This window comes from Podarcis gaigeae (assembly GCF_964106915.1).
Source record: "Podarcis gaigeae genome assembly, chromosome: 3".
Classification (NCBI taxonomy): Eukaryota; Metazoa; Chordata; class Lepidosauria; order Squamata; family Lacertidae; genus Podarcis; species Podarcis gaigeae.
Window position 1 is genome coordinate 86,930,626 of NC_139680.1, and position 19,525 is coordinate 86,950,150.

At 43.5% G+C, this 19,525-nt stretch overlaps 1 protein-coding gene across 4 annotated transcripts in view; it reads right to left on the reverse strand.

Moving 5' to 3' along the window:
* LRFN2 (leucine rich repeat and fibronectin type III domain containing 2) overlaps window positions 1–19,525 on the reverse strand; it is a 241,983-nt gene that overhangs the window by 102,737 nt on the left and 119,721 nt on the right. The gene's annotated exons all lie outside the window — the stretch shown is intronic.

A 19,525-nucleotide genomic window follows, 5' to 3' on the forward strand; every position in this document is an offset into this window, starting at 1 on the left:
TAGGTTCCCCTGTGAGGAAAGGTTGAAGAATTTGGTATTTTTTAGATTAGAGAAAAGGGAAGTAAGAGGCAACATGACAGAAGTCTATAAAAGTATAAAAGTCTGCATAGCATAGAGAAAGTGGACAGAGAAAGGTTTCTCTCTCTCATAACACTAGAACTTGTGAAAAATTATTTTTTATTATTATTATTATTATTATTATTATTATTATTATTATTATTATTATTAAAAATATGTTGCCCATCTGACTGGGTTGCCCCAGCCACTCTGGGTGGCTCCCAACAGAATATTAAAAACACAATAAAATATCAAACTTTTTTTTTATATAAAATCCATGAACTCTTGAAAGTTAATGTTAGAAGATTCAGAACAGAAAGAAGGAAGTACTTATTCATGCAGCACATAGTTAAACTTTGAAACTTGCTCACACAGGTAGCAGTGATGACCACTGACATGGAAGGCTTAGATGAATTACTGGAGGAAAAGACTATCAATGGCTGCTAGTCATGGTGGCTGAATGCAACCTCCATACCAGTTCCTGGAGGACAACAGGGGGAGAGGGATGTTGCCCTCTTCTTCTGCTTGTGGGTTTTCCATAGTTGGTCACTGACGGATGCTGGACATGATGACTGTGTTCTATATCCACTGCTAAAGGCAATGTGTCCCTGAATGTGATTGCTGTGTCAAAATATGTCCAAAGTTTTTTTTTTTAAAAAAAATACATATTTAAAGGCCTATTTGTATTTAAATTCAGTGGTACCTTGGGTTAAGTACTTAATTCGTTCCGGAGGTCCCTTCTTAACCTGAAACTGTTCTTAACCCGAAGCACCACTTTAGCTAATGGGGCCTCCTACTGCCGCCGTGCCACTGGAGCCCGATTTCTGTTCTTATCCTGAAGCAACGTTCTGAACCTGAAGCACTATTTCTGGGTTAGCGGAGTGTGTAACCTGAAGCATATGTAACCTGAAGCATATGTAACCTGAGGTACCACTGTATGTATTTTTGAATGTATTTTGGCACAAAATGGTATGTTAATAAACACACATATAATTGATTTTATTTCATAAAATTTGTAACTCCTTGATTATAAAACAAACAAACCTCAAAGTAGTTTACAAAGCAGTTTCTCTCTCTCTCTCTCTCTCTCTCTCTCTCTCTCTCTCTCTCTCACACACACACACACACACACACACACACACACCCCACAGACTGATGTGGAAACTGGGTAATACAGATGTATGAGCACATGCAAAACTTACATGGACCTGATATAGACAGATCCATTAATCTACCCTTACTTATCAACACAACAATTTCAATATGTCATGTGCATTGACTCTTGGCCATGTGACTTGGCCCTTGAATATATTTGAAATCTGTCATAATAGAGAGAACTTGTGGCAATGAATAAGAAAAGAAATGCAGACCTCATCCCAACATTTACCGTTCTTCTGAACAATTTTCAAACATCTGTGCCTAGTTGAAAGACTGAAATGCAGTTGTATATGACTGTCTAGATAAATACCCAAAGCTAAAAGCTGGCATGCTAAAGGAGATATGTCATGTATACTTAGGAGCTGTTATTTTTTTATTTAAGGAAACTACAGTGGTACCTCGGGTTACAAAAGCTTCAGGTTACAAACTCTGCTAACCTGGAAGTAGTACCTCAGGTTGAGAACTTTGCCCCAGGATGAGAACAGAAATTGTGTGGTGGCAGCACGGCGGCAGTGGGAGGCCCCATTAGCGAAAGCGCGCCTCAGGTTAAGAACAGTTTTGGGTTAAGAACGGACCTCCAGAACAAATTAAGTTTGTAACATGAGCTACCACCATACAGCAAAGTGACTATTAAGCTGTGACACGGAGAAATGAGTACAGCATGACAGCAGTCTGGACTTTCGTATCTACTTGGGAGTACCACTAGGAAGCTCATGAGATTGAAATTAAATCTTCTTCCCACCCCCACCATTACCTTTGGCGAAAAAGACTGATTGATTGCTCATGATTGCCAGTTTTCTGGCATATCAGGAAATGAGAAGCGGACAGTTAAGAGTTGATTCATTTTAAAACAAATGAGTTTATGAGCTATTTTGTCATGTTTGAAAGCACGTGCATGTTGCTCACATGAAGAGCCCAGAAGGGGTGTAACACAGTCATGAACGATGTGCTTTGCAAGTGAAAAGACCCATGTTCGGTCTGCAGCATTTACAACGAATACATTGATATCGGATACCAAAGCTGGAAAAGACCTTTGCATGAGATCCTAGAAAGTTGCAGCAAACTAGAGCAGACCTTTTTTTTTCCTTTTTCTTTTTCTGCTTAGTGGACTAATGGTCAATATAAATGAGCTTCATGTTCTCTGAAGCCATTGGGACAGGCATAGCCATTGTAATGCCTCCCAGTTATTGTTGAACTCCAGATTCCAGCTGCTCCAGCAATCATGGCCAATGGCCAGGGATGATGGGAGTTCAAATCCAAAAATGACTTGAGGACACCAGTTTAGGTATTTCTGCATCCCTTTCCCACCCTGATCTGGCCACAGTGATCCATGTGATGGTCAACTCCAGGTTTGATTACTGTGACTCGCTCTACGCGGGGCTGCCCTTGAAGTTGTCCCAGAAACCCAAGCGGGTAAAGAATGCTGCAGCGAGGCTCCTTACGGGGTCCTCGCCGTGGGACCACATTAATCCAGTGCTTTTCCAGCTGCACTGGCTCCCGGTGGAGTACAGGGTCAGGTTTAAGGTGCTGGTTTTGACCTTTAAAGCCCTTTGCGGCCTAGGACCCTCATACCTACGGGACCACCTCTCCTGGTATGCCCCGTGAAGGACCTTAAGGTCCATAAATAGCAACACTCTAAAGGTCCTGGGCCCTAAGGAAGTCAGATTAGCCTCAACCAGGGCCAAGGCCTTTCAACACTGGCTCCAGCCTGGTGGAACGCTCTGTCTCATGAGACCAGGGCCCTGCGGGATCTGATTTCTTTCCGCAGGGGCTGTAAGACAAAGTTGTTCCGCCTGGCCTTTGGCTTGAATCAGCCTGATCCCCTCCCCCTATTTCCTTTTCCTTCTGTGATGGAACCCCTATTTGGGGACTTCCCTGGCTTTTTTCTGGCCCACGTAGGACCAGTCTGGATAGTTGGCCTTGATGAAGATTTGATGTTTTCTCCCCCCCCCCCCAAACAGTTTTTGATCTGGGCTTCCACTGAAATGAGGATGCATTTTAAGTTGTATTTTAATTGTTCTTATACCTGATGTTAGCCACCCTGAGCCTGGTCTTGGCTGGGGAGGGCAGGGTATAAATAAAATTTATGATGATGATGACACCAGGCATTTCATTTGAACATGTTTTTGTTACAAATAGTCAATTTTTAAGATTTGCAAGTTGTAGTTCTACAAGATTTATTCCCAACCTCTGCTGCTACACTCTCACCAATAGCATCACCTACCTGCAACAGTTAAAAGAGCAGATGAAGTCCAATATTAGTCATACTCAGAGTGGATCCATTGAAATGAATGGACTTACCCATTGATTTCAGTGGCTCTACTAAGAATATGACTGTTAGGTTTATTTTATAAACTACTTTAAAGGGAAATGTAAAAAAGAGAAAATAAATATTTTGAAGAAGGTAAGTTTCCATTTGATTTATTAATTTCATTGTACAAATATGATCATACCCTTTCCTATCTGAAATGTTTTAGCACAGAAACCCAGGATTTACTACAGCTGTCCTCATTTCCTTTCATGCCAAGTTAATCAGATTCAACAGCCATTCCTATAAAATACGGCACATAAGGATGTATAGCTTTTGTTTCTTTATTTCCATGGATAAGTCTGCTACTCTACCCCATGGCTATCTATAGAAAATTCAGAGTGTCTCGGCTATTCACTGAGCTTTCCAAAAAATAAATAAAAACCCTTCTGCATATGTGTGCATTTCCTCCAGCCTGACTCTAACAAAAGATGTTTTTCCCTTTTCTCAATTGCTTGCACAAAAGTTTTTTTCAATGCATGCCGACACTGGCTCTAGAAAGTTCAGCACTTATGCATTATGCAGGTATCTCCAGTCTAGAGAAAACCCTTCATAGCAGAAATAAAAAAAAGTTGTGAAATCTGTTGTCAGCTCAACCTCGGCTGAAAAGAGTCTCTCACTCAAGCTTCTCACTTTCAGCCTTTGTAGTGAGATGACATGATACTGGGCATAACAATAAAGGATCTGCATGCACCAGGTATGTAAGTGCATCGTGCTTCTAGTCATTGAATTGCTGTTGCAATGTGAAAATAGGAATGTTACATTCCTGGGAGCGTGTAAAGTCACTCTGAAAGACACTGCTAAGATATCTTGGAAGGGACAGAAAAGTTAATATGCAATGAATGTAGCTGTCAACTTTTCCCTTTTCTTGCGAGGAATATTATTTGGAATAAGGCAATTTCCCTTTGAAAAAGGGAAAGGTTGACAGCTATGGCAATGGAAGGTTTCTATTGTACAGGGGTTTTTTTGGGGGGGGGGGCTACATCACCTTGGGAACCTAGTCAATGCCAAGAACACAAAACGAAATAGAAAATGAATGTCATCTATAGGGCTGATTAGCAATGCAACTGCAGGAAGTAGTACCATTTTGGACAGTATCTTGGCCTGAACTAAGTGTTTGCATTCGTTGATTTTTCCTGGATTTCTCATGATAGACAAATGAAATGACAGCTCAGTCATTTCTCCTCCTCTCTAGCTCCACTCCACCTGCGCTGGGCCAGCTATTAAGTGAAATGAAGTGGGTTGGGTTGGTCAGAAGGTTCCAGAGAGGATGCCATTTTCTACCTCAGACTGTTTACAAAATGTGCATAGGAGCAGCTACTATTTTAGACTCCTGACTGCGGTGCTGAAAATGCCTGATGTTTAAGATTACGTACCCAAAGATGTAATGATGTGTGCTTTTGCGACGTATACAGACACATAAGAGCATAAGAAGAGACTGCTGAATCAGACTAACGGCGACCTATTCTCACAGTGGCCCACCAGATGCCTGTCAGAAACCTGTAAACAGGGGCCAAGCACAAGAGCACTCTTCCCTCTCCTGCCTTCCAGCAACTGGTATTTGGAAGCATTGTTGTCTCCAGCTGTGGCAGCTGTGGACACACTCTTGCCATAATCCAATATAAAGCACACCAAAGCGCATGGACAGGTAGCATAAGCATGCTTAAATCTGTGCCGAGATTTGATGCCTGTGTATGCTCTTTTCTCTCTTATTCTTCATTCCTCCCCATATCCATTTCCAGTACACCAAGAAGTCTGTCCTTTACCAGACTTAAACTCACTTGCTTAGTACACAATCACATGTGGGGTTTTTATAACATGTATTCAGTCACTCTACTGAAGTCCAAAATAACTACTTAAACAGAAAGACCTGGAAATATGGACTAGGTAGGAGAAATTTTCATAAGATGGTCATGCAACTGGTGAAAAAACTGGAACCAAAATGTTCTAAAAAGAGCTTCTGCTTCTTGTTGTTCTTGTTTTGCTATGATGTATATTCAAAAAAATTTTTAGGGATGTGGGTGGCACTGTGGGTTAAAACACAGAGCCTAGGACTTGCCAATCAGAAGGTCGGCGGTTTGAATCCCTGTGACGGGGTGAGCTCCCATTGCTCGGTCCCTGATCCTGCCAACCTAGCAGTTCAAAAGCACGTCAAAGTACAAGTAGATAAATAGGTACCGCTCTGGCAGGAAGGTAAACGGTGCTTCCGTGCACTGCTCTGATTCGCCAGAAGTGGCTTAGTCATGCTGGCCACATGACCCAGAAGCTGTACGCCAGCTGTACGTCGGCCAATCAAGCAAGATGAGCGCTGCAACCCCAGAGTCGGCCATGACTGGACCTAATGGTCAGGGGTCCCTTTACCTTTACCTTTATATTTAAAATTAATAGATTGTAACTTCTAACATTTTCCCATGGTAATCATGTAACTTGGGTGAATGTTTGGTGCTGGATTTGATGAGTGTGCCCTCTGCAAATAGGGGTTGGCAAATCCGTAGATTTCAGTTTCTGTCAATTTCTCTCCTTTTTCTAATCTTTGGTTTAGTTCTGCACATTACCACAGCACTTTGTGGGTTTTTAATTTATTTTAAAATCCTCATGAAAATTCACGAGCATTTTAGTGCGGAGTTCCTAATATACATGTTTAGATGCAATTCTGCCAAGTATATTGCATTTTTTTGTAAATTATATCCACTGTTATGTGCATTTTTATGCATTTCCCACCGCAGCATATGTATTTTCCCCACAGATGGTTTGGCTGGAGAACTGCATTGCAGATTTTGAAGGATGGCTTTGTTTCGGTTCATGTATTGTTTTAGAAAGTGTGAATTGGGCATCTGCAACTGAGTAGCAGAGAAAAAGGATCTGTCTCATTTGGTGCATGAGTGTCAAGAAAGCTCTTACGCCACACCATTCTGTATTCCATTTACTCCTGAATGTAATGGGTGAAAGTCATTTTAGAAATATTTTAGAGTCATAAAATCTCACCGCTACTATTTATGATAACCTCATTCCTTGGTGATTGAGTTAACCATCCACAGCTCATGGCTCTAGGAGTGATGGAGAAAAACATCTACTGCTAGCACATTTTGTATTGCTCCTGAAATTACAGAGGCTGTTATTTCTACAAATCAGAAAGCTGCAGTAAGGTGGTCAAACCAAATGTAGTCTGTGAAGGCTAGCATTTCATGCGATATATCTCATAGTCTTATATCCCTTCTGTCCTGCGACGAAAGGAAAGGACTTCTAGCTCTGATGAGTACTAATAACAGAGTGAGCAACCAAGAGAGACCTCGATTTCTGTCAGGACAAAATAATTGGAATTGTTCCGTACTTCACATGAAAGTCTATAAAATGACGATGAGTACATCCAGCTAATTAGAATAGTGATAAAATGCTGAGGCATACTGTAACTTGGGTGTGTTGTTGTTGTTGTTGTTATTCCACCCTATACCTGGTATATATCTGTCAACGAAATCAAAACTATAAATGTAGGCCTAGGCTAGCGATATATGGGTCATTCTGTTTCCATTCTTGGTCAAGTTTGCATAAATTAGTTATGGACTGTACTGAGGGAGACTGCACTGAGGATGAATGTTGGGGGCCACTGCCCGCCCCCCGATCCTGAATCTTCCCAGGAGTAGGAGGACAGTATAGAGTTAGAACAGTGGTTTGCAGAGGGGCATAGTTCAGAAGGCAGAAGCTGGGAAATACTGGATGGGAAACAGCTAGGAGAAGAAACACTAGAAGAGAGAGGGTTAACAGATTCGCAATCTCTGGACAGCATTCAAGGCCCCCTTCCCCAAAGACACGGAGAGCTCAGAGAGTGTTAGAACAGAAAGCACAGAGGGTACAAGCTCAGATTATAAAACGTAGGATTGATGCAGATTAATAGGGACAGGGGGGGGTAAGACTTAATTGGGAGCACTGCCATTCTAGAGAGACGCTTTCTTTTGTATATTTTGGGAAATATGTATATTAGGCAAAAGCGCAAAGATAAATCTGTTTGCTGGGAGAAATTAACACTAAAGTGCAAGTGAATTTTCATTAGGACCTTTTAAAAAAATAATAAAGGAATTACAAACTGATATGTAAACGTGGAGGGCTGAATATAAGACTGGAAAAACAAGAAAACAAAATTGGTAGATTTCCCCATCCCAACTTATATGTGATTTAATAGGGAGCCTTAATATACATTTATTTTCAGATATCAATATAAGAAGAGCTGTGCAACTAATCTGTTTCATATGCATGGGTATCTTAAATTAAGACCCACTTTTCATCACTTTCAACTATCTGCCAAAATATTATGCTGATGTACTGCTCTGCATCCCATGATCTGAACAATGCATAAGGAGATGCCCTTTGGGAATTTCAACTGCTTGTCACAAAAACCAGCAACCAAACTCTGCAGCTGGCAAACAGCGGTTAGGGATATTGATTAGATGGCAGACATCCCTTTTGCAGTTACTCCTAGAACTCTGCCAGTCTTGCTAATTCACTATGTGGATTGTGATGTTGTAGATAAATAGTACGAATTTGGGGTTCCATGAGATCAGGAAGCTCAAAAGCAAACTGGGGAGAAGCACTGCTCTCTCTGCATTGATATAAAAAGGTACCCCTGATAGTTAAGTCCAGTAGCGAACGACTCTGGGGTTGTGGCGCTCATCTCACTTTACAGGCCGAGGGAGCCGGTGTTTGTCCTCAGAAAGTTTTTTCCAGGTCATGTGGCCAGCATGACTAAGCTGCTTCTGGTGCAACGGAACACCAACACCAGAGCAGTGCACAGAAACGCCACTTACCTTCCTGCTGGAGCGGTACCTATTAATCTACTTGCACCTTTTTTAGAGTGCTTTCAAACTGCTAGGATGGCAGGAGCTGGGACAGAGGGGAGCTCACCCCGTCGTGGGGATTCGAACCATCCACCTTTTGATCGGCAAGCCCTAGGCTCAGTGGTTTAGACCACAGCACCAGCCACGTCCCCTGCATTGATATACCCAGTCTGTAAAATGTGGTTCCAGTTCCCTCCATAACAGGGCTGCTCTCTGGATCAGCACGTCATTCCACATTCAGCAAGGGGGCTTAGATTCTCCAGCAATGCAGGTCACATTGATCACATACTTCAGAGTGCTGATGTCATTATTCTCGAAATGCTGCCTACCTGACTGCAATTCAAAACATAGACGCACAGGCTACCTACTCAAGGAGCCCATTTACATCTCAGCAACCGAAACAAAGTGGCACCTACAGCAGTGCCGATGAAAGCTCTCTTGATTTAATTACTTTAAACAACATAAAAAAGAGAAAGTGCTCGAGAAAGTGCTGTATTATACATGCATTCTCTGCATATCTCCCCGAGTTCGCTCCATCCAAGTACTGCCTTTGGCTGACCTACACAGAAATATTTTACTCCCGTTGAGTGTGCAGAGACAGAAAAATAAGTAGGAATCTGGATTTCCTTTTTTTTTTTTTTGCAACAATGAAAACTGTCAGCTAAAATCCAGCTGCAGATATTAAATTTGCGGTTTTTTGCCTTTACTAGAGTTGAACTAAAGGGCAAAGAGAGCCCAGCATGATCTCCCTCACCACAGCTGAGCTTGCAGAGGTGCCAGAAAGTGTGTGTACATGGGGAAGTATCATCCGGTGACTTATATACCCATGGAGCAAAATTGCTCTGGAAGTCACAGGGAGAAATAAATATGGAAAGTCACATTGCCATTTCCAGCTGCCACTTTTCCCTTCGCAGCGACACTCTAAATGTGATGCTGACATTGTTTGTAATAAGTTATGCTCGGAATGAGATATCTCCTTTCTCAAAACAACACAGGGTCAGCTGAGTAGCAGAATGATAAATATCTAGGCAGGTGGTTTTTTAAAAAAGTTATTTAGGGCAAAGTGCAGTGTTATTTTATTTGACACTCTGTTTGCTGGCTGGGTAAATGGTAAGGCTGAGTAATTTGTTGCTTCCTGTTGAAGGCACCAGATTACCTCCTCATTAAACAGCCTTCCTGGCCTTAAATAGTGGCATTATGTAGCAAATGGAATTGGGGCAGTGGAAGGAAAGGAAGCACAGAAGGAAGCTGCAGTCATCAGCAAGTACCGTAATAAATGAATCACAAAGGAAGGTAAATATGCATGGTGGGGAGGGGTTAGGCAAAAGAACAGTGGTCTGTGAGCCACACACATTCATACCATAGACCAGAATTACCATATTTTTCTGTGTATAAGACTAGGTCCCCTCCCAAAAAAATAATGTAAAAAATTAGGGGGTGTCTTATACATGGATATATCTCCCCCCCCCATTTTCTTAAATCTGAGTCCCCCAAATTAGGGGGCATCTTATACACGGGGATGTCTTATAGATGGAAAAATACGGTACTGCTTTCTTTATGCTGCACCAAAATTTTTGGCAGAGACACTCGAAACATCAACCCTGCATGGATTTCCAATTCATTTTAGAATGCGTTGCAACATGTTGGTTTTACCTATACAAGTTGGGAGATAGCTATCTGCTGGCTATGAAATCGTCCTTTTCCTAAGAAGCTGCATCAGAAGCCCATATCCAAGAGAGATTCGGAGACAAAGCCTTTTCAGTAGTGGCACCCCAAGGGAGGAGTGCTTTTCCCAGGCACACTTTGACACTTTGTTGTCACTTTTGGCACCAGGAGGATGAGTTTATTCCCCAGGGCTTGCAAGTTTATTGTTCCTGTTTTTACTACTAGTATGAATCTGTATAAACCTTTTATCATTGGAAGCTGCTATAGGCTTAGCCCATTTCTTAGCAACGCAAGCAGTGGCATCTCTCTGTCAGGTTCCTTGCTGCTCTTTACAGGTGTGTAGTTCAGAATTTTAATTAGTCAAACAAGCAAGGCAAGAGCTAGTTCACTGCCCTCCAACTCTCTGGCAGGCAAAAAAAGGAGGAAGATTCACCACTGACCTCCCGAAGCCAGGCCTGGGCAGTTTTATTTACTTAAATCATTACTACCTCACTCATAGCTAAAAATAGGCATCCAAAGGAGCTTCCAGATTAAGCTGTATTTGTAAAAACAAACAAACAAAAAGCCATTTGAGCGAGGACAATACTGCCTGGATTATTGCATGGATGAATCTAGACATTCATGGACCATGCAATGAAGAGGCTGATGACATCACAACACATAGAGTTGGTTACATGATGATGCCATTCAAGGAAAGTGATGTCAGTTAAGATAGAGAACTATGTTGTTGGCATCCGTCTGTCTTGAGAGACAATGGAGTGCACCTCCAGGGGTGGTCAAATAGCTGCATTAGCAGCACCAAAGTGAACTCCCTGAGGTGGGCAGTACATATTGAGATCCTGGGCTGCTCAGACCACAAGACCCCTCCTCTCAGCCTCACTGCAGGATTGAAAGAAGGAGGCATACAAGGTGCCATCCAACTGTCTCACTTCATCATCCAGGCAAGCAAGAGACAATGACCGCTCCCCGCTTAAAACGGGGGGCGCCCTTTGCGTGGACACGTGCAGCCCCTAGATCTGGAGCGGCTCCAACAGCATAGGCTTGGCTTTGCCTTCCCTCAGGTGGGATACCTGGAGGTCTCCACTTACCTCAGTCAGTTGTCCAATCCCACCTGGGGGAAGAGTTGCCAAGGAGACCAGGCCAGGTAGGGGAGGGATTACCTGCCCACACAATAGAGGGAGGATCTTACCTGGGAATCCTCACTTGGCTCCAGAGCTTCTCCCACCCTACCCACCCTCAGTTAATGCTTTATTTTGCAGGTTAACTTTTCTTCACAGGTTTTGCAGGTTAACTTTTCTTCACACGTATGCGGGCGCTGCTACGTTAAGGTCGCTGTCAAAGGGCCGGAAAGGAATTTCCCTGCATTGGCAGGTTTCGCCTTTCCCGTAGCAAAACGTCACAACTTTGGCGGTATCAGGTCTTGGGCGGAATCCTTTAGTCCATCTTCCTCTTTGCGGCAGCGATACCAGGGTTCCCCGTTAAAGGGGTTTTCTGAAGGGAGGCTTTGACCATACACCGAAAGGTCGTCATTGCTCTCCCCTGTGGCGTCGTCATAACGGGGGCGGCTATCTCTGCTTGAACATATGTTCTCCAGAGCCGGCCCATCCCCCACACACACACTGATGCTCCCTAGGTCCCCGGCTGGGGACTGGGGAGGGAGAACGCCCAATGCCTGAGCCAAGGTCTACCCACATTTGAAATTTAATAAAGTTGTGGCCAATTTAATCCCATAGCACGTTGTCTTGAGTCGTCATTCCACATGACGGGGGCTCCGCCTGTCTACACAATATGATGGCACACTGCAGCCAAGCAAAGGACCAGTGAGGGGTGTGGCCTGTGGAATGGAGAATGGGGTGTGGCCTAGTCTTGAGGGCCTGATAGAGGCCGGAAGAGCCATATTTGGCCCCTCAGCCTGAGGTTCCCCATCTGTGCACAGTTTAAAACATAGCATATGATAGCCGCATCATCAAACTGCACGGAGAAGGTTTTTTGTTTGTTTGTTTTTAAAAAACGCTTCTCAAACCACATCACTGAAGCATGAAAAACATGTTTTCTTTTCTGCACCATAAGGAAGGTAGTAGCTAGACTGGCCCAAAGTGTGATATTCCAAGCTCTGCAGAATCTCTCACTTTACATCTCCTTCAACATAGTGAAATAATCTGAATATGCTCCTCGTCCTTTCTTTTTTGATGGACACCATCTGGTGCTTTAAAACCATAAGACAGCCCTTTGATAGGAATTAAACAGACATTTTAAAAAGAGCATGGATTTTATTTTCATGTGGAGGATTTCAAAGGCAGCACTTCTGGGTAGCATCTTGCAAACTCTGAAGGAGATAGCATTGTCTGACTGACAAGGACGAGGAATGGGAAAAACAATTACCCTGCAAGGTACCTGCCACAAAAAGCTTTCTCCACTCCCCATTAATAAATATGACAAGTGTGAATTTATTTAGACTCGTAGCCTGACCTATCTCAATAACTCAGCAAACAACAAATTTGAAAACAAGTGACATAATATTCATTGAATTAAACAGAATAATCCTGTGCATGATTCCCAGGACTAAAAAGCTACCATGGAAAAAGATGAATGGAGATAGATGGATAGATAAAATCTTTTTATTGCCTAGCACTATTGATGTGCATAGTGTTTGGCAGAATACTGGAGGTAGAAGCAATCACCATCTATTATTTGACCCAAGGGAGAAAACAGAGGAAGAGGCGAGAAAGCCAGGTATTTAGGGGAAAGATATGCAATAAAATCATGCAATCCTATACCCATCTTATACCCATTTACCTTAGCATCAACTCAATGAGACTTCTGAGTAGAAGTATACTTACACATAACTGGACAGAGTTGCAGCAAGAGCATAAAAAGAGCCTTGCAAGATCAAGGCAAACACCCATCTTGTCCAGCATCCTTTACGAAAGAACCGTAAGTTCTCTTTGTCATCAATAACAAAAGGTTATGTCGTGTGGAGTGTGGGGGTGGGAGAAGGGCTGTCTGAAGCATATGTGGTGCCGGGATGCAAAGATCCGCCCAGTGCCCCCCCCCAGGTTGCCCAGGCCCAAGCGTGCAGGAGGGCGGAGCCGGCTGGCCGCCTCAGCATCTTGCTGGCTCAGTTGCCCCCGAACTCGCAGCTCAGAGTGTGGCGCCCCGAGAGCCTGGTGCCTGGGTGCCCCACACCCCTAGCGCCTATGTGTAAGACGGCCCTGGGTGGGAGAGGGAAACACAAGAAGGAAGAAGCCAGTAAATGGAGGCAGCATGCAGGACAGCAGAGTGGCCTGCCTCAGGCAGCGGAATATCTTGTTCTGCCCTGCCCTTTATCCCCCCCTGCCCCCATTTTCTGTGTGGAGGAAATGCCCTACCACATAAATTACAATAAACATTTGTCGTTTCACAACACTCTACTGTGTTCACATTTACTTTTATTTACATTTCGTTATCTTTAATGCAACGAGCCACTAAGAGAGATTCTTGTCTCATTTAACCTCTGTTTCCAAAGAGGGTGGAAGATAATCTGATTCCGCCCCACCCCACCCCACCCCCCGTAAAAATGGCTTTGCTTCCCCTGAACACACTCATAGCTCCCAGGCTTACAAGGGCAATTCTTGTTCCTAATCGTTTTCCTCATTTGGACATTTGTGGTCCCCTAAAGGTATCCTGCAGATTTCTTGTGTTGTCACCAGATGACAAAACAGAAGGTGCCTGTTTGCTAGCAAAAGCCGCTTTCAGCATTCTTGGAGGAAACAGCAGGAACCTGAGTGTGTTTAAAAAAATGCATACAAAGAATGCACAATCATCATGGCCTATAGATAAGCACTGGATTCAAAGGAGGGATAAAATAATTGTTTCTAGAGGGAGAGTTTTTGCTCATTTTTCTGCTGCATGATTAAAATGGTCTCGGGGCAAGGTCTGAAGACACACGAAGCAGCAACTGTGCTGAAACTAAGCAGGACTATTGTTGGTCAATAACTTCCTCTATTTTGCCTTGAGTTCTACCATTAGGAAAAAGAGATGTGATACAAATGGAATAAACTGACTGCAGCAGCGTTATGCTGCTGGACTTCATAGAACAGGGCTTTATCTCCTGATCCAGAGAGGGGCTTGCTTTCATTAGAAAATGCAGTCTGTGTAAGGAATCCTGATGTGGACAATTTGAAAATGGATGGGTGATTGATGGAATCTATCAGGCCCAGTCCTATCATTAGGCAGAGTGAGAAAACCACTTCAAGTGTCAAAAGCTGGGGGCAGCCTCTTTAGCAGTTTCCCCTAAGCCCTCTGGCTATATCTTTCCATTGTAGGGCAGTGCTGTGCGTGTCTTGCACCCCCACAACTAGCCTGTTTTTGTCCTCAGATGTCTTCTTGCCAGTACTGAATGAGGTTAGCTTCAGCTGCAGCCCAGTAGTGCTGCCTAGGGAGATGCCTCAGGCAGCAAAATGCATTGGGCTAGCCCTAAGATCCATGGCTCCATTGTTCCTCTGTTCTTCAATTTCGGATATGCTTTTCGGTGTCTCTCTCACACACACCTTTGCTAGGTTTCCAAAAGAAGGCATTGGTAACAGTTGTGGATAAGACTTAGCTCTGGGTCCATGGATGACACAGGAAACTGGCTCTCAAACAAATACACATTTTTCATTAGTGGATCTTCACAGATCGGGAACCTCAGTCACAGGGGATGAATGTGGCCACCCAAGCCTCTCTCTCTGGACCTTAGAACTCTCCCTAGGTCAAATATCCTCTATCCCAGCCAAACCCTTAAAGCCCCTGTCTCCCCCCCCCCCAAGTGTTTTTGCCTGGCCAGAATGTCTGCTTGAATTCTGATGCCTCTTGCTTGTCTGGATGGTGGATACACGGGGTGTGTGTGGGGGTGTGTGCAGAAACTAACCTACTGTGCACAGGTAATACTTTACCCATTTTTTACTTTACCCCTTCCCACTGGCATGTGGCCATGAGAAGGAATCTCAAAAACCTCAAACTGAGAAAGGTTCCTCATCCCTGTTCTTATGTCTTGCATAGTCAGGATCCCATGTTCATTGTTTTAAGGTAGTCGTTATCCCAAGAGATCAACACTTGCCTACACGAATAAAGAACTCGACAGAATTAGCAGAATCTCATTTGTTCACTGTCAAGTCCTTTATTGCCTCCCCCATTATCACCACCAAGGTTTTGTAGTAACACATACCTATTGATCAATCCATAAGAACATTTAGCAGAAGGAGCAGTATAAACACCGCCACCAATTATGTGTCAAATCAATTTTAACTAATGCAAATAAATAAGAAAATAGCTTTCTAATCACTTTGGTTGGCCAACAAAACCACTCAATTAACACATTCCAAATAAAACTTCTCGCTAATCAGATATGCTTTATAATGTGGCGTGAAGGTCAGCAAGTCCAGAGATGTGGTAATTTGAAGTGCTGTCAGAAATGCACAGAGAATAAACATGCATTATGCATTCAATCAACATTATGCCTTTCCGAGCAGAAAACTCATGTTTGACACTAGCAAAGAGTGTGTTGGTCTATGAGAGTCACAAAGCTCCTTCTTCACAGTCCTCCCCACCCATTCCTTTTCCTTTGACCTTCTCACTTTGGCAGTTTGCTTGAGCTCTGATCACTCTGCTTGCCTTTCCTGGTGCTGGTGGTTATTCTGCTTTGCAGGCAAGGTCTCCAGCTGCCCTTGGCTTACTGACTGCTTATTTCCAAAAAACTGAAGTCCTACCGCCTGCTTACCTCAAATACCTTTTTAATCAGCCTTCTTCATCCCACAAAAGGACAGGAGGTGAAGGAGAAAAAGCACCCTGCAGTTTTACAGCTGTGAAGTAGGCAATGGCAGTGAGGATTTGCTTCTGAGAGGGGATCTGGAGGTTCTATGGGTCATTTCACACATTACATTTTTAGATGCATACCTGAGATGCTCTGAAGGTGCACCTAGCAATTAGGTAAAAAGGTAAAGGACCCCCGGATGGTTAAGTCCAGTCAAAAGCGACTATGGGGTTGCGGCACTCATCATGCTTCAGGCCAAGGGAGCCGGCGTTTGTCCACAGACAGCTTTCCAGGTCATGTGGCCAGCATGACTAAACCACTTCTGGCACAACAGAACACCATGATGGAAAGCAGATGGAAACCAGAGCACACAGAAACACCATTTACCTTCCCGCCACAGCGGTGCCTATTTATCTACTTGCACTGGCATGCTTTCGAACTGCTAGGTTGGCACGAGCTGGGACAAGCAATGGGAGCTCACCCCATCATGGGGATTCAAACTGCTGACCTTCTGATCAGCAAGCCCAAGAGGCTCAGTGGTTCAGACCACAGCACCACCCGCGCCCCTGTACTGGGCCCATTTGGTTCAACATTCACTCATCATGGCACAAATGCAATGAATAACAGAGGGCCAAATGGGTTTATTCTTATTCCATGAGTCACCCATTCAGGGGAGGGCTTCCATTTCTCCAATGGCAGCAGCTGATTTGGTGGCCGGATCCTCTTATACAGCACAGGTGGGTAACCTCCCCAGACATATCAGGACCCTGGCCTTCTGTACTCTCCCTTGACCATGCTTCTGCTAGTAATCCTTCCACCCCAAGGTCACACCCTGATAGAACCTGCTTAGTACCTGCTTGAGTTCTCTTCTACTGGAATGTGCCCTGAAACTCTTGCTGGCCTGGATGAATGGAGAATATAAAGGAGCATGCAATGGTGTGTAGAACTAGCCTGCTATAAAAGGTGCAACCCACCTTTGTTGCTCCACCCACTTTTGCCTCTGGTCCCACCCACCACTGGCATGTGGTCCCTGGAATGTTGCCCAGAAAGGAAGGAAGGTCTTAAGACTGAAAAAAGTTTTCCCCTCCCTGTTTTCTAGATTTCCTGGTTTATTCCATTTCATTTTCCAAGAATGTCCAGATGTTGTGCCGTTCCAGTGCATTCCATGATAAAATAGCAGGAGCTGTCTTGTGTGTGTGTGTGGTGACAACTGGCATCTGGTACATTGTCGGAAAATAAAATGGCAGCAGCCAACAAGCAGCTGCTGTAACTCACTGCTGCTGGAGGTGACAAAATAAAAGGGGGGGGGGGAGAAATCGGAAATAAAACAAGACAAAACAAAAACAAAAACCAGCCCAACCAGAATGAGTGTAATGAAATGAACATAATGGAAATGAACGAAGAACACAACAGACATAACCAAGTGTAGGGAGAAGCACAGAAGAGACTTATGAGGCGTTTTTCCTCCGTACACACCCCTATCAGACATGAGAAATATTAATGTGAAGAAAAAATGTTTGCAAATATGTGCTTCACACAGGTACGCTCATCAGAAAGCTGTGATTGGTCACAACTCACTATTGAGTGTGTGAGAAATGGCTCATCGTTTAAAACAGATGTAATCCAGCGGTGATAAAATCGTGTGTGTGCGCGCGTAGATATGGGAAGTGGGGGGGAGCAAGGATCAAAGGACCATTTGGGGATATATTTAAAAGATGTCAGCACATTTCTGCTAGGCATTACTCAGAAGTAAGCCCCAGTGCACAAGGAATGCAATTGATTAAAACTATCTATCTATATCATCTATCTATCTATCTATCTATCTATCTATCTATCTATCTATCTATCTATCATCTATCTATATCTATCATCTATCTATTCATCTATCTATCATCTATCTATCATCTATCTATCATCTATCTATCATCTATCTATCCATCTATTCATCTATCATCTATCTATCATCATCTATCATCTATCTATTTATCTATCAAAAACAGGGCTTATTTCCATAAAAACGTAAGACGAGACTGCTGGATCAGGCCAATGGTCTACCTAGTTCAACATCCTGTTCTCACAGTAGCCAGCCAGTTACCTGTCAGAAAACTGCAAGCAGCATTCAATCCCAACAGCAATCTTGCCTCCTGAAGTTTCCAGCAACTGGTATTCAGAAGCACTACTGCCTCCAATTGTGGAGACAAAGCATAGCCATCACAACTAGTAGCCATTGGTAGCCTTATTCTCCATGAATTTGTCTAGCCCTCTTTTAAATCCACCCAAGTTTGTAGCAATTACTGCCTCCTGTGGGACTGAGTTCCATAGTTTAAGTATGTGCCGCACGAAGATGTACTCTCTTTTATCTGCCCTGAATCGTCCAGTGTTGAGCTTCCTTACTTCAGTGTTTTTTTCCAGGGGCTACTCAAAGGTATGCAGTACCGGCACCTCTTGTTGTTGTTGTTAAAAAGTGTGGCACTTACTGTAACAACTTCATGGTAAGTACTGGCACCTATTTTTCTAGGGGGGGAAACACTGGTTACTTCCTTCAGTTCTTCCTAAATTACACCCTGAAGTTAAACACTGTCAATTCAATGGAAGAGTGTTAAGCACATGTTTAAATCAAATGGACCTAAAAGTGCTTAACTTTGGCTGGAAAACACACACAGACCCACACACACTCCTCTGCTCAAAGATGGGGCCTGTTAAATACCAAAGAATACAAGGTGCTTTAATGGACATTTGGATCAGGCTCTTACAGAGATATTCATTCCAAAAGCTTATTATTGGTTTGGCAAGTGAGCTCCATGAGCTGTTGCAGGAGTGTATCTTCCTTAATAATTACCAAACGAGGAGGATTTTTTCTTTCTTTCTCTCACTTCCCCAACCCCCTGCACCACAGTCACTTGCTGCAGATGGTCTGGATTAATGTGTCACCACTGATATCCATGTCTCACTTCCAAACCTAAATCAAAGCATTAAAATAAAAAAAAATTTTTTGGAGGATCAGCTGTTGCTATGGCAACACATGCTATTTTGGTGCTGCAGAGAAATCAATATTCACTCACCCTCCCCCCCCCCACACACTGTGTCTTTTTATCAGACAGAATTTCAATAATCATGGTAGAATATGATGGTCAAATGAATTTCCCAGAGAAACACTGCAGATGATCTATACAACTCTGCATATCAGATCCACACATACCCCATGCCCAACTGCAAGAAATTCAGTTCTTCAGAGCATATTGTTCTGCAGCGGTTGATTTATATAGGATGAAGGCAACAGGTAAAGCATTTACCTGTGCCAGCATCTTTTCTTATGCCTAGACATGTTGAAATGCTCTTAGCAAGTGTGCTGTCCCATTTGTGCGTAAGAGAAATGGAGGACCACCAGCACAAAATGGAAAACCTCCAGGCAGCCCTTTCTACCTGGTCCTTGGACCTCTCCCCATCAACACACCCTCCTTTGCCACACCTCCTCTCCCCAGGACACCCTACTTGACTGTTTTTTTCCTGGCTGGAATAATTCCTTGAACTCTCATCATGCTTCTTGTTCGACTAATGACAAAGAAGGCTGTGCAAATCTGGGTAGAAAATTGCATAGAGTACAAAGGTCACATTTCTTCGTCCATTTTTGCCTCCGGTCCTGCCTGCCACCAGCATGTGGCAAGCAACCCCTGATTTATCATTATACACAGTGATAAACACACTTCCCCCAAAGCAACACAGTATAGCGTTTTATTA